The sequence below is a fragment of the Mastigoproctus giganteus genome, chromosome 2 (assembly GCF_048544385.1).
Source record: "Mastigoproctus giganteus isolate SK-2022 chromosome 2, ASM4854438v1, whole genome shotgun sequence".
In the NCBI taxonomy this organism is placed as follows: domain Eukaryota; kingdom Metazoa; phylum Arthropoda; class Arachnida; order Uropygi; family Thelyphonidae; genus Mastigoproctus; species Mastigoproctus giganteus.
In genome coordinates, this window is record NC_143576.1 from 111,896,580 (window position 1) to 111,908,633 (window position 12,054).

Consider the following 12,054-nt stretch of genomic DNA (forward strand, 5'->3'; position numbering starts at 1 on the left):
TCTCAGTTATTGTTTTATTTAATTTTGACTTGGTTGCATAATTTAGTCAGTCTTTATTTGAGGAATATAACTATACCTTAATTTATGACTTAATTGTACTTGTGTGTATTATTGTTTACTTTCTCATGATTTTGGTTCATTAAAACATCCAGAACTGATCTGTGCACCTTTATTTTATGTATATAAATGTGTGAATAGAATAAATAAATAATGCTTGTAAACACTTATAATTATGAACCTTCCTTTCTCCTATTTCAGAACCTGAGCTACATGAGAGTTCACAAAAGTTTGCATTTGACTACTAGTGAATTAAGATATTATTAGCTTTTTAGGTAGCATCAACAAAAAGGCAGATATGCTATTTATTTAAACTCGATGCACCAACTCAACAGCTGTTTCAAGACTTACTAGTCTATCATCAGGCAGTGGGTGGCCTTTATTAGCAAACTTATGTTGACCAATGAATAATTCAAGTCTAAGAGAGCAACTCAAAGTGGATATAAATAAAACCTTCCAGTTAAATACATAACAAGTTATGTGTTTAGCCTTCAATCCCAAATACTGGATCCTTTAATTTAATGCCGGATTGTATTTTCCCTATTCAGCAAAGTATTTAATTGTATTCAGCATGTTTAATTGGAAGTGTTCTTCCATAATGGAAAAAAACTTCAAACTTATGTATAAGTAATAGTCAAGACAAAAAATTATTTTATATGATAACGGGAAATGAATGATGTATGTCTTACCATAGCAATAGCATGTACGGCAGAAATTTTGGCAGCCATCTGATGACTATAGAAATAAATTGTTTATGGAGGATAACAAAAGTGCTAAAAAAAAAGTTTTATCCCACCTGTCAGTACATTTCAAGTAATTAGTCTGCATAACAGTTGCAGCTGACCTTTAATCTTAAGACTGTTTATATTTATCTAGGTAGAGGAAAAGAGCTAATATTCTCAGTGGTGATTAACACTTAATAGATTTTTTACTGATTGGCCTATTGAAAAAAGTGTTCCTGATGCCAAGTTAAGAATTCTCCAGTCTCTTCCGATGGAATTTGAACTCTGTGTACATAAAGGAAGTTTCTGTCTTCAAGCCTTTTTTTGCCTACCAGAGGGATGGACAACCCAGACCTGTGGACCCATTTCATGTAGCTCACAGTGACCTACCTAATACAACTGAGGGGTGGGAGGCAGGAAACAAACAAAAACAACATTTTAACTTTCTGTGATTCATGTGCGATCTGACACATTTTTTATTGTTGTTGTGTTTGTTTGTTTGTTTTTCCTCCCTTTGGCTTCTCTGAAATTGGGTGTACCTGTAAATGTGATCAGCTGTTTTCCAAAATTAAATATTCAAAATCAGTGCTAATAGACCTCCAAAATAATTTATAAAGAGCCACAAGCCACCAAACATCGACTCTTTGCTTATCAAAAGGGCCCACTGGGCGCTTGCATCTTTCATTTGGGCTTTCAGTTCCGAATGTTGAACGGAATTTGGTTTTCAGCAAATAAAATGTCAAAATCACTCTGATATGACATTTTATTTCTTCATTTCTTGTGTTAAAGTGCAATAATTTCATATTTCATGATTTGTTATATTTTTATTCCATTTATGTAAAGTACGTTTCAATTATGATACTACAGATAAATGGTTTTAATATTACCATTGTAGCCTTGTGGTCAGCAAACAAATACTGGGTGCTTATAAAATAAGTTTCCTTATTCAGGAGACCCTAGTGTCAAAATGGTTAGAGTTAGCACTGTGAAAATCGGTGGGTGTGTCGTTTATGGTATGGGGAAGCAATTTGTAGAAGGAAAAAAAATTAGTTCAAATTTCCGCCACCAGGGGGGAAACAGCGCTGAACATATGTAAAAGTTGTTATTTACCTCAAGACACGCTGCTTATGCAAATGATATCCTGTTAGATAAAAGCAGAAAGGCCAACGCTACCATCAATAACCATTATGCCTTTTACAAAAAGGGAACATGCTCTTTTAGTAAAACTGTTCTACCAGAATAATAGTAACGTTAATGCAGCGCTACATGAATATCAGAAACTTAACGGTTTGCGTAAAGGACCTTTGACATCAGGGGGGCTTCAAAAACTAATAAATTTGAAGCTACTGACCTGGGAGTTGGATATAATTCCAGGCAGGGAACGACCACGTATCGAAACGGAGGTAGTGGATGAAGTATCAGTTGCAATGGTCAGAATGCGAAACACTACCAGTCAATAGTGCCTGCCAGAGGTGTGTCAAGAGACTTGAACCTTCCTTGGTGTACTGTACGTAAAGTGCTTTGAATAATTTTACGCTGATTCCTGTACAAGATTCACGTAGTGCAAGAACTAAAGTCTTGTGATCAGCAACAACGAATAGACTTTGCTCTACAATTTCTGGCTCATATGGAATTTGACAATACCTGGGCTCAAATGATCTTGTAGTCTGATGAGGCACATTTCACTCTTCATGAGGCTGTAAGTGCACAAAACGGCCGAATATGGGGAACTCCTCGTCCATCTACTGTGCATGAAAGACCACTACAAAGTCCATATGTTACAGTAGGGTGTGGCACAACAGAGTTTATAATTGGACCATTTTTCTTTGAAGAGCCTACACCTGATGGCCCTGTAAGGTGTATGGTAACTAGTACACGGTACTGTGCTCTTCTAAGAGATCACATTATACCTGCTCTGCAAGGAAGGCAGTGCTTGGAGACCATAGTGTTCATCAAGATGGTGCCCCTCCCCACTTTGGTCGACAAGTGAAGGAACTGCTCTGTTCAACATTTGGAAATGATCGCATCATTTTTTAGAGACTTTCCACAGTTCTGGCTAGCCCGATCAATCCCTGTGATTTCTGGCTATGGGGATACCTGAAAGACAGAGTTTACCGTGGTGGCATACAGATGCTTATCGATTTGAAAGCAAGCATTAAACAGCATGTAGTCAACATCTCCAATGAGATGCTATGTGAAACTGTGTCGAATGCAGTCCTCCATTTTCAGAATGTCATCTCAAGTGAAGGAAAGCACATAGAACAATATATGTAGATTTCTAAGTTCTGATATTAAAATCTAATCCTAAATTTTCTATCTCATGTTTACAGTGCCAAATTCTCCCCTGGTGACGGAAATTTGAACTATTTTTTTTTCTTCTACAAATCACTTCCCCATACCCTAAATGACATACCCACCGATTTTCACAGTGCTATCTCATCTGTAACTGTTTTGGCACTAGGGTCTCCTGAATAGGGAAATTTATTCTATAACCACCTGGTAAATACATATATTCCAGACCATGTGAAACAACAAAATACAGTACAATAACATTCTTGTACTCTCTATCTTGTAAACTCGACTGACTCTCTGTGGCCATTCTGGAGTATAAACAGAAAATTTATTTGTTGAAAACATCCTTATAAGAAGAATATATAAATGAAAATATGATAAAGATATATATATATATATATATATATATATATTTTTTTTTTTTTTTTTTTTTACTACTACTACTACTACTGTTTTTTTTAAAATTGGTTCCATCGGTTATATATATATTTCAGATTTTTACTGAAAGATATAAGGCCTCAAACCCCAGAAGTTATTTTTAATTGCTCTGTATAGTTATGCACACACATACATAATAATAATAATAAAATTCTTTATTAATAGAAATGTACAGGGACACGATTCCTGCTACAGGCAACCAGAGGAATCTAACAATTAATGACATATTACATTAAGTACATACACAACTAAGTAGCAAATATTTGTTAGCTTAGTTTTCATCAACATCATGCTTGCGTTCTGCAATTTGCAGAACGCAAGCATTTTCTTGGTAAGAGGACCCCTTCGTTCCCCTCATCAACCTGTTGCCCTTCTCTGTACTCGCTCAAACAACTCTACATCCTTCCTAAAATGAGGGCCTCTAGACATGTGTGCAATACTGGTGACGTGGCCTGACCATTGACTTATACAAAAGGATAATCACTTCCTTTTCCCTACTAGCAAAATTCCTGTATGTCATTCACAAAATTCCTTGATCTACTCTGGCGCCTGTCTGCACTACTAAGAAAACTTCATATCTCACTTCATAAGCTTCATAAGCTAACATAATCATATTTGAATTAAAGCGAATTTACAATTTGAGCTGGATCTTCTGAAATAGTGATTATACAAAGCTTATATTGTATTATATAATTATTATATAACATGATATAACACATTGAGACAATCTGGAAATCTTTCACTGGGAGTTATTACTAGTTCCGCTGACAATTGCAGGAATGTTGATGGCACATGAATATGGATTTGCACTTTTCTCTTCTGTAGATCGCATCTCTCTACCACAGATCCAAATCAATGTTGGAGGAGTTCAGCACACTGATGATGCTGTTTGGAAGTGCCACATGAAGGTCGAAAAAACATATATGTAGACTGTCAAACCAAAACATTATGACCATCCCCATGTTTTAGTAATTGGCCATTCCTCTCTGCCTGGTGACAGGGAGGAATGGCCATCTTCTGTTCCGATAAGAATAAGAGGTATATCAGCAGTAGCATCCATGTGGTGAAACATCTTAGTATAATAGGGTAGATGGTATTAAAAGAGGCTTCATTCTCCAGGCCGAAGAATGTTAAAATTGTAATATTTTTTTTAAACTTTAAAAATATATGCTTATTTTCATTTAAGAAATTATCTGTAAGGGGTGCTGTGGTAGTCTATATTGCAAATTAGCTCAAATTGAAAATTCGCTTTAATTCAAATATGATTAGCATTAGTAGAGGCATTTGATGCAAGAAAGCAAGCTTATGCAGCATCAGCCAAAAAAAATAAAATAAATAAAATAAAATAAAAATAAATAAATAAATAAAAAATAACCACTTCCACTTCACCCCTCTGTTCGTTTGAAATACCTGTCCAGCTGAGCCTTAAACTTATTTAGGCTATCAACTTCCATGACAAGGGATGGAAGTCTGTTCCACCAACCAACCACCCGCTGGCTAAAGGCAAATTTCCTCACGTCTATCCTACATCTGTCTTTCCTCAATTTGAATTTATGCCCTCTCAGGTGATTTTTCTGAGCAAGAGGAAGAATCCCATCAGCATCAAGCATGCTCAAACCATTCAAGGCTTTATACACCTCAATCAGATCACCTCGCTGGTGCCTAGTCTCCAGACACTGTAATTTGAAAAACTTAAGCCTTTCTTCGTAAGAGCACCCCTTTGTTCCATTCACCAATCTTGTTGCCCTTCTCTGTACTCATTCCAGCATCCCTACATCCTACTTGAAATGAGGCATCCAGACCTGTATACAGTACTCTAGGTGTGGCCTGACCATTGCCTTATACAAGGGAATAATCACCTCCTTATCCCTGCTAGAAAAATTCCTATATATCATCGACAATACACCATGAGCTACTCTTGCAGCCCATCTGCACTGCTCAGAAAACTTCATATCTGTCTGCACAACCACCCCAGGTCCCTTTCATTCTCTACCACTGTCAGTGTAGTACCACAGAGTTGATACGTTGCTCTCGGGTTGCTGTTTCCCATATGTAGTACTTTACATTTGTCAATGTTAAACTTCATTTGCCACCTCTCAGCCCATCTGCTCAACCTTTCCAGATCCTGTTGCAGTAGCATAGTGTCAGTAGTGTCCTTGACAACCCTGCCAACCTTCGTATCGTCTGCAAACTTGGACATTAAGTTTGATATACCATCATCAATATCATTTATAAATACAGAAAACAATAATGGACCCAATACTGAACCCTGAGGGACTCCACTAATAACATTAGTCCACAATGAGCAGTGTCCATTGATTACCACTCTCTGTCTTCTCCCCCTCAACCACCCCTTTATCCATAGCAGCAATTTGCCTCCAATGCCACACTGCTCCAATTTGTGCAGCAGTCTTCCATGTGCAACAGTATCAAAAGCCTTTCTAAGATCCAAGTATATAATATCAAAGTTATTCCCTGCATCCAGTTCTTTTGTGACTGCATCATAGTATCCAATCAAATTGGTCAGGCAAGACTTCCCCTTAACAAAACCATGCTGTGTCTGAGCTATAACTGAAGTCTTGTCTAGATGATCCTGCAGTGCTTCTTTAACCAGTGCCTCCATTAATTTTCCGGGAACAGAAATTAAACTAACAGGTCTATAATTACTTGTGTCGCCTTTTGATCCTCCTTTGTGAATTGGGGTCACATTTGCACATCTCCAGTCCATGGGTACTTCCCCTAATTATGAGGAAGCTCTCATAATTATGGCTAAGGGTTTGCTTACTTCCTTTGCTGCCTCCTTTAATATAACTGGATAGATCCCATCCACCCCAGGTGCCTTTCTTGTATGTATCTTCAACAATTTCTCCTCCACTTTACTCTCAGTTATTACAAGATTCTCTAGCTTACTGCCAGAGTTGAATACACCTCTGACATTCCCCTCGCTGAATAACTCCTCATGTGTGAATGTCGATGCAAAATATTCATTTAGTTTGTTAGCTACCTGAGCAGGATCATCAACAGTTGACCCATCGATATCCAGTGGACCAATCTGACTCATCCCCTTCCTTCTAGAGTTTACATAAGTAAAGAACTCTTTGCTGTTTTTCTGTGCATCCCTTGCCAAAGATTTCTCGTAATCTGCTTTCGCCTGCCTAACCTCGTTTGTAACTTGGTTACAGATCAACTTGTATCTATCATAGGCTTCTGTGTCACGTGTTAATTTGTATGTATCCCATGCATTTTTCTTCTCTGCCATATGTCTCATTAGTTCATCTGACATCCACTTAGGCCTAAACCTTGAACAATATTTCTTAGTTGGTATGTAAAGCCTAGTAGCTTCCAAGATAAGTTCTTTGAATACTTCCCATTTTGAATTTGCTGTTGGCAACATCATCAGTTGGTCCCACTGTATAGAATCTAAATACTGTCTCAGTCCATCGTAGTCGCCTTTACGAAAGCAATAACCCTTCCCTTTACCCCTAATGGTAGTTACCTCTTTGAGTAAATCCCACTTCAGCACACTGTGATCACTGCCACCTAGTAGTTCATTTACCTGCAGATTCTTAATGCATGAAGAATCACTGCTGATAATCAAATCAAGAGTATTACTCCCTCTAGTTGCCTCCCGAACATGCTGATGTAGAAAACAATCATCCAATAAATCCACAAAAGCCTTGCTAGTGTGTGAGTGACCAGCCCCCAAATTCCAGTCAGTATCTGGGAAATTAAAATCCCCCATTATAAGACTCTCTGATTTACTGGCCCACTCTATTTCCCTGTAAAATTTCTTATTATACTCATCAGAGTCATTAGGCTTATAGCACACTCCTACTCTCAATTTTGATCTCCCAATGCTTATGTCACACCAAACTGACTCGACACTGCACTGTCCAGCTATGTCGACTGGCTTCTATTGGATTTTATGTATTTCTTAACTAATAGCATAAACCCTCCTCCCTTCCTATCCTGTCTATCCTTTCTGTAGACATTGTACTCCGCAAATTCCAGTTCTGCATTCCTTATATCTGTGTGACACCACGTGTCTGAAATCCCCACAATATCTGCCTTTGATGTTTTGAGCAATACCTCAAATTCATCAAATTTATTTACTAAACTCCTAGCATTGGTGTACATGCAAGTATACATGCACCTGTTCTTTTTCTTAGCTACCCTAACACAACCCATGTGTTTACTTGTACCCCAATGATTCCCAGCAGTCTCTGAAATATCCTGCATCTTATTTTCCAGGCTGCGGCTCATTCCAATAGAAGCAGTGCAAGAATCACTTTCACCTCTGCCAGTTGCTACTGTTAATCTATTAGTCCTTGTATCCCTCCAATCTAGCAGTTTTCCGACCCACCTAACACTGCCTCGATAGCATCAGCAAACATTCTTGCGCCCTTTCTATTTAAGTGTATCCCATCCCTGTAGAAGCAGTCTCTCCTGTTAACAAGTACAGACCAGGCTGAAAAAAATTCTCTCCTTGATCCTTGCACAATCTTTCCAGGGCCGAATTGATCGACAGGCCTCTCATCATATACTCATCACTCATCATATTTTTATTTTATTTTATTTTTATTTATTTTTTTTATTTTTTGCTGATGCTGCATAAGCTTGCTTTCTTGCATAAATGCCTCTACTAATGCTAGTGCTAATGCTAATCATATTTGAATTAAAGCGAATTTACAATTTGAGCTGGTTCTTCTGAAATAGTGATTATACAAAGCTTATATTGTATTATATAATTATTATATAACATGATATAACACATTGGGACAATCTGGAAATCTTTCACTGGGAGTTATTACTAGTTCCGCTGACAATTGCAGGAATGTTGATGGCACATGAATATGGATTTGCACTTTTCTCCTCTGTAGATCGCATCTCTCTACCACAGATCCAAATCAATGTTGGAGGAGTTCAGCACACTGATGATGCTGTTTGGAAGTGCCACATGAAGGTCGAAAAAACGTATATGTAGACTGTCAAACCAAAACATTATGACCATCCCCATGTTTTAGTAATTGGCCATTCCTCTCTTCCTGGTGACAGGGAGGAATGGCCATCTTGTGTTCCGATAAGAATAAGAGGTATATCAGCAGTAGCATTCATGTGGTGAAACATCTTAGTATAATAGGGTAGATGGTATTAAAAGAGGCTTCATTCTCCAAGCTCAAGAATGTTAAAATTGTAATATTTTTTTTAAACTTTAAAAATATATGCTTATTTTCATTTAAGAAATTAGCTGTAAGGGGTGCTGTGGTAGTCTATATTGCAAATTAGAAAAACACAACATAATAATGTTGTTCTCTGTTATGCAAAATCATTTCATATTACTTATTGTATAGTGCATAGCTAATTAAATATCTCTCAATAAGATGCCAAAGAAATATGACATAAAATTTCAGAAGACATATATACAAGATTTTCCATGTATTATAAAATCTGAAAAAGGTAACGCATTTGCCTTTTGTACCATATATTGGTGTAATTTTTAAATTTAAAGTGGCAGAAAATGCAATGAAATTGAAATCAAACATTTGAAAAAATTATAAGTTTAACAACAGCATGTAGTGTAGTGCAGTGCATAAAAAGTAATCTTCCTCTGAGTTATGCTAATCGTGGAAGTATGTTTTTCAGAAATACATTTGCCAGTAGTGAAATGGAAAAAAAATACAGTTGTGGAAGAACACAAACAGCAAGAAATTTTTAGTACTAAAGAAGTTTTTTTATTGGAAAGATGAGTTAATGATTACTCCGAAAAATGTGCCATTTTTTATTGTTACTGATAACAGTAATTAAAGTGATTCCAAAAATATATCCCATTGTGGTGACACCTTTTGTAATTAAAAAAATATTAAATCGAAAGCAGCTTGTTCTCAGTAACAATACAGAAAGGCGATTGTACAGAATACAATATTGGACCCTTTCTTGTGAATATCTTGAATGCAAGTGATATTCCTTGACAAAACTGTCTGGTTCTTAGTATTGAAATGTGCCTGTTGTGGTAGACCTGAAACTGAAGTAGCAAAAGTATTAAAAAGATTGAGCACTTGGCGGTAAGCAGCTCTCCTTCTCATTTTATTAATTTGTGTGCTGGAAAGAGAGCTGCATGCCTTCCTGTGAAAGTTGGTAAATACTTGGTGGAAATTTACTCTTTTCTAGAAAGAAGTACTAAAAGGAAAGATAGATTTGAATGATTTCAACTTGTGCATGGCACTGAAATGAAAAAAAAAAAAAAAAAAATTTTAACACACATACAAGTTGCTGTCTTTGATTAAATGTGTAACTAGACTGGTGGATAATGGCAAGCTTTTAAAAATGTGTTTAAAGAAGAAATTAGAATTGAGAAGAGCAAATGAGCAATTTTCATTGTTACCTAATCGAAAAGTACAAGTGATCACCAGTGATGGGCACTGACTCACATTCAATTCCAGTTCATGATTCCAAAGTTTTAAAAGACCACAAATTGTTAAACTAGAATAGAACTTCTGAATTTCAAACTTCAGCTAAAAGCAATCCTAAACAATGCCAAGCAAGCTGATAATTCTAGGTATTGTATTCTCAATTGTGTGTTATCCTCACTCTTGTCATGTTTCTCTCTCTCTCTGGTTTGAATAAAGCAATTTGCTTTTTCATTTTGAATGTTATCCCAATGCTTGAAAATTCAAACATAGCTCTTCAATCCAACATATCTCATGTCCATGTATTGAGGTTATCACTAATAGATAGGTTGAAGAAGGTTACGTGGAAATTTATTTTACGAACACTTTTCAAAATTTTACTTCCATTTTGGAAACTGATTACCATCACAGACTAGATGAGACGGATGATTTTGACTTAGTCATAGGCATTTCTACTGCTAAGGTCATGAAGAATCTAAAACAAAAGGAGAAAATTCTGTTCTTTGCTTAGTGCAGAAATACCTTATGGCTACACATGACTACATGGTGCACAAGCTTCCCTTGAAAAGTGATGCTTTTATAAATCCTGAGGTGGCACAAATCTGATCAACTGGCAGTGTATCATTTTCAAATTTGAAGTTTTTTGTGGACAAGTTTCCAGTAGCTCTTGGTACTGGAAACTTGTCCACAAAAAACTTTAAAATGTCTGCTATTTAAGTGTGAGAATCTACTAGATGCTATTATGAAATAAGAAGAGTCGAAGTAAGGTGGTGCTTGGTTGAAGAAAGACAAGTGCACACAGCAACTTGAAATATAACAAATTATCTGAAGTCATGCTTGGAATTTTAACAATTCATGGCACTGCCAAGTATGAGAGAATATTCAGCAGGTTAGATGAAACAGAAACTGATTTTCGATCTCATTCCGATGAAGCTTTATAAATGAACTTTCCGGTTTATTAGGCTGTTCTGTTAGTGCATCTAATTATAAATGGGTAGTAAAGTCGATCTTATTGCATTTACGATAATACCGATAACTGCAATTGTGTTGGTTTTTACGCTATTATGGTGAAATCTTCAATCATATAAAAAACAAATTTTCAGAAACTTCTCTTCATTCCCATTTACATATTACAAGGATGAAGGGAAAGTGACCAACAAAAAGTGCAAGTGGTGGTAGTGCCAGGAAACGAAACAAAATTGATTTAGAAATGAAGAGGAAAATGATTAAGAAGTACGAAGCAAGACAAAGTTTGTCATCTATTGCAAGGGAATTAGGTCTTGACAGTGAATAGGCGCCTCCGTAGCCAGGTGGGAAGGAGCAGCAGTGCGTAGCACACGCTTCTTGATTAGACCGGGGTTCGAGCCCGTCACCACCAAATACGGAGGATGCAGAAAGGTAGGGAATGACCACCGCATATCCCGGAGCAATATCGCCTTAGTTGCTAATGCTAATAAAAACCAAATAACAAACAAACAAACAAACAGTGAATACTATTTTAAATAACAGTGCGCGTATAAAAGAACATGTTAAAGGATCAACGCACTTAAGATCAACAGTGATGACAAAAATGGAACAGCTGTTAATAATATGGATGGAAAATCAGATTCAGAAGCGAGTGCCTCTGAGTCTAATGGCCATTCAAGCAAAAGCAACAAGCATTTATAAAGATATTAAGGATAAGTATGGCGAACCCCAACCTAAGTTCTTGGCAAGCAACAGGTAGTTTAATAGGTTCGAGCATTGCACTGGTTTTCACAAAGTTAAAGTATGCGGTGAAGTCGCCAGTGCCGATTCTGCAGCTGCAGAGAAATTTTGTGATGTATTGGAAAAAATTATTGATGAATGCGGCTATTCAACGCAGCAAATTTTTAAAGTTTGACAAGACTGCTCTGTATTCGAAAAAAATGCCAGATTGAACATACATTGCCAAAGAGGAAAATGCAATGCCAGGTTTCAAGGTGTCAAAAGATAGGGCCACCCTCTTGCCTGGGGCTAATGAGCGGGAGATTACAGATTAAAACCACTGCTTGTGTACCATTCTGGAAATCCTTGTGCATTTAAGGGCATCAATAAAGCCACTCTACCTGTGCATTTCTGATTGAACCAAAGAGCATGGATAACAACAATATCTCACT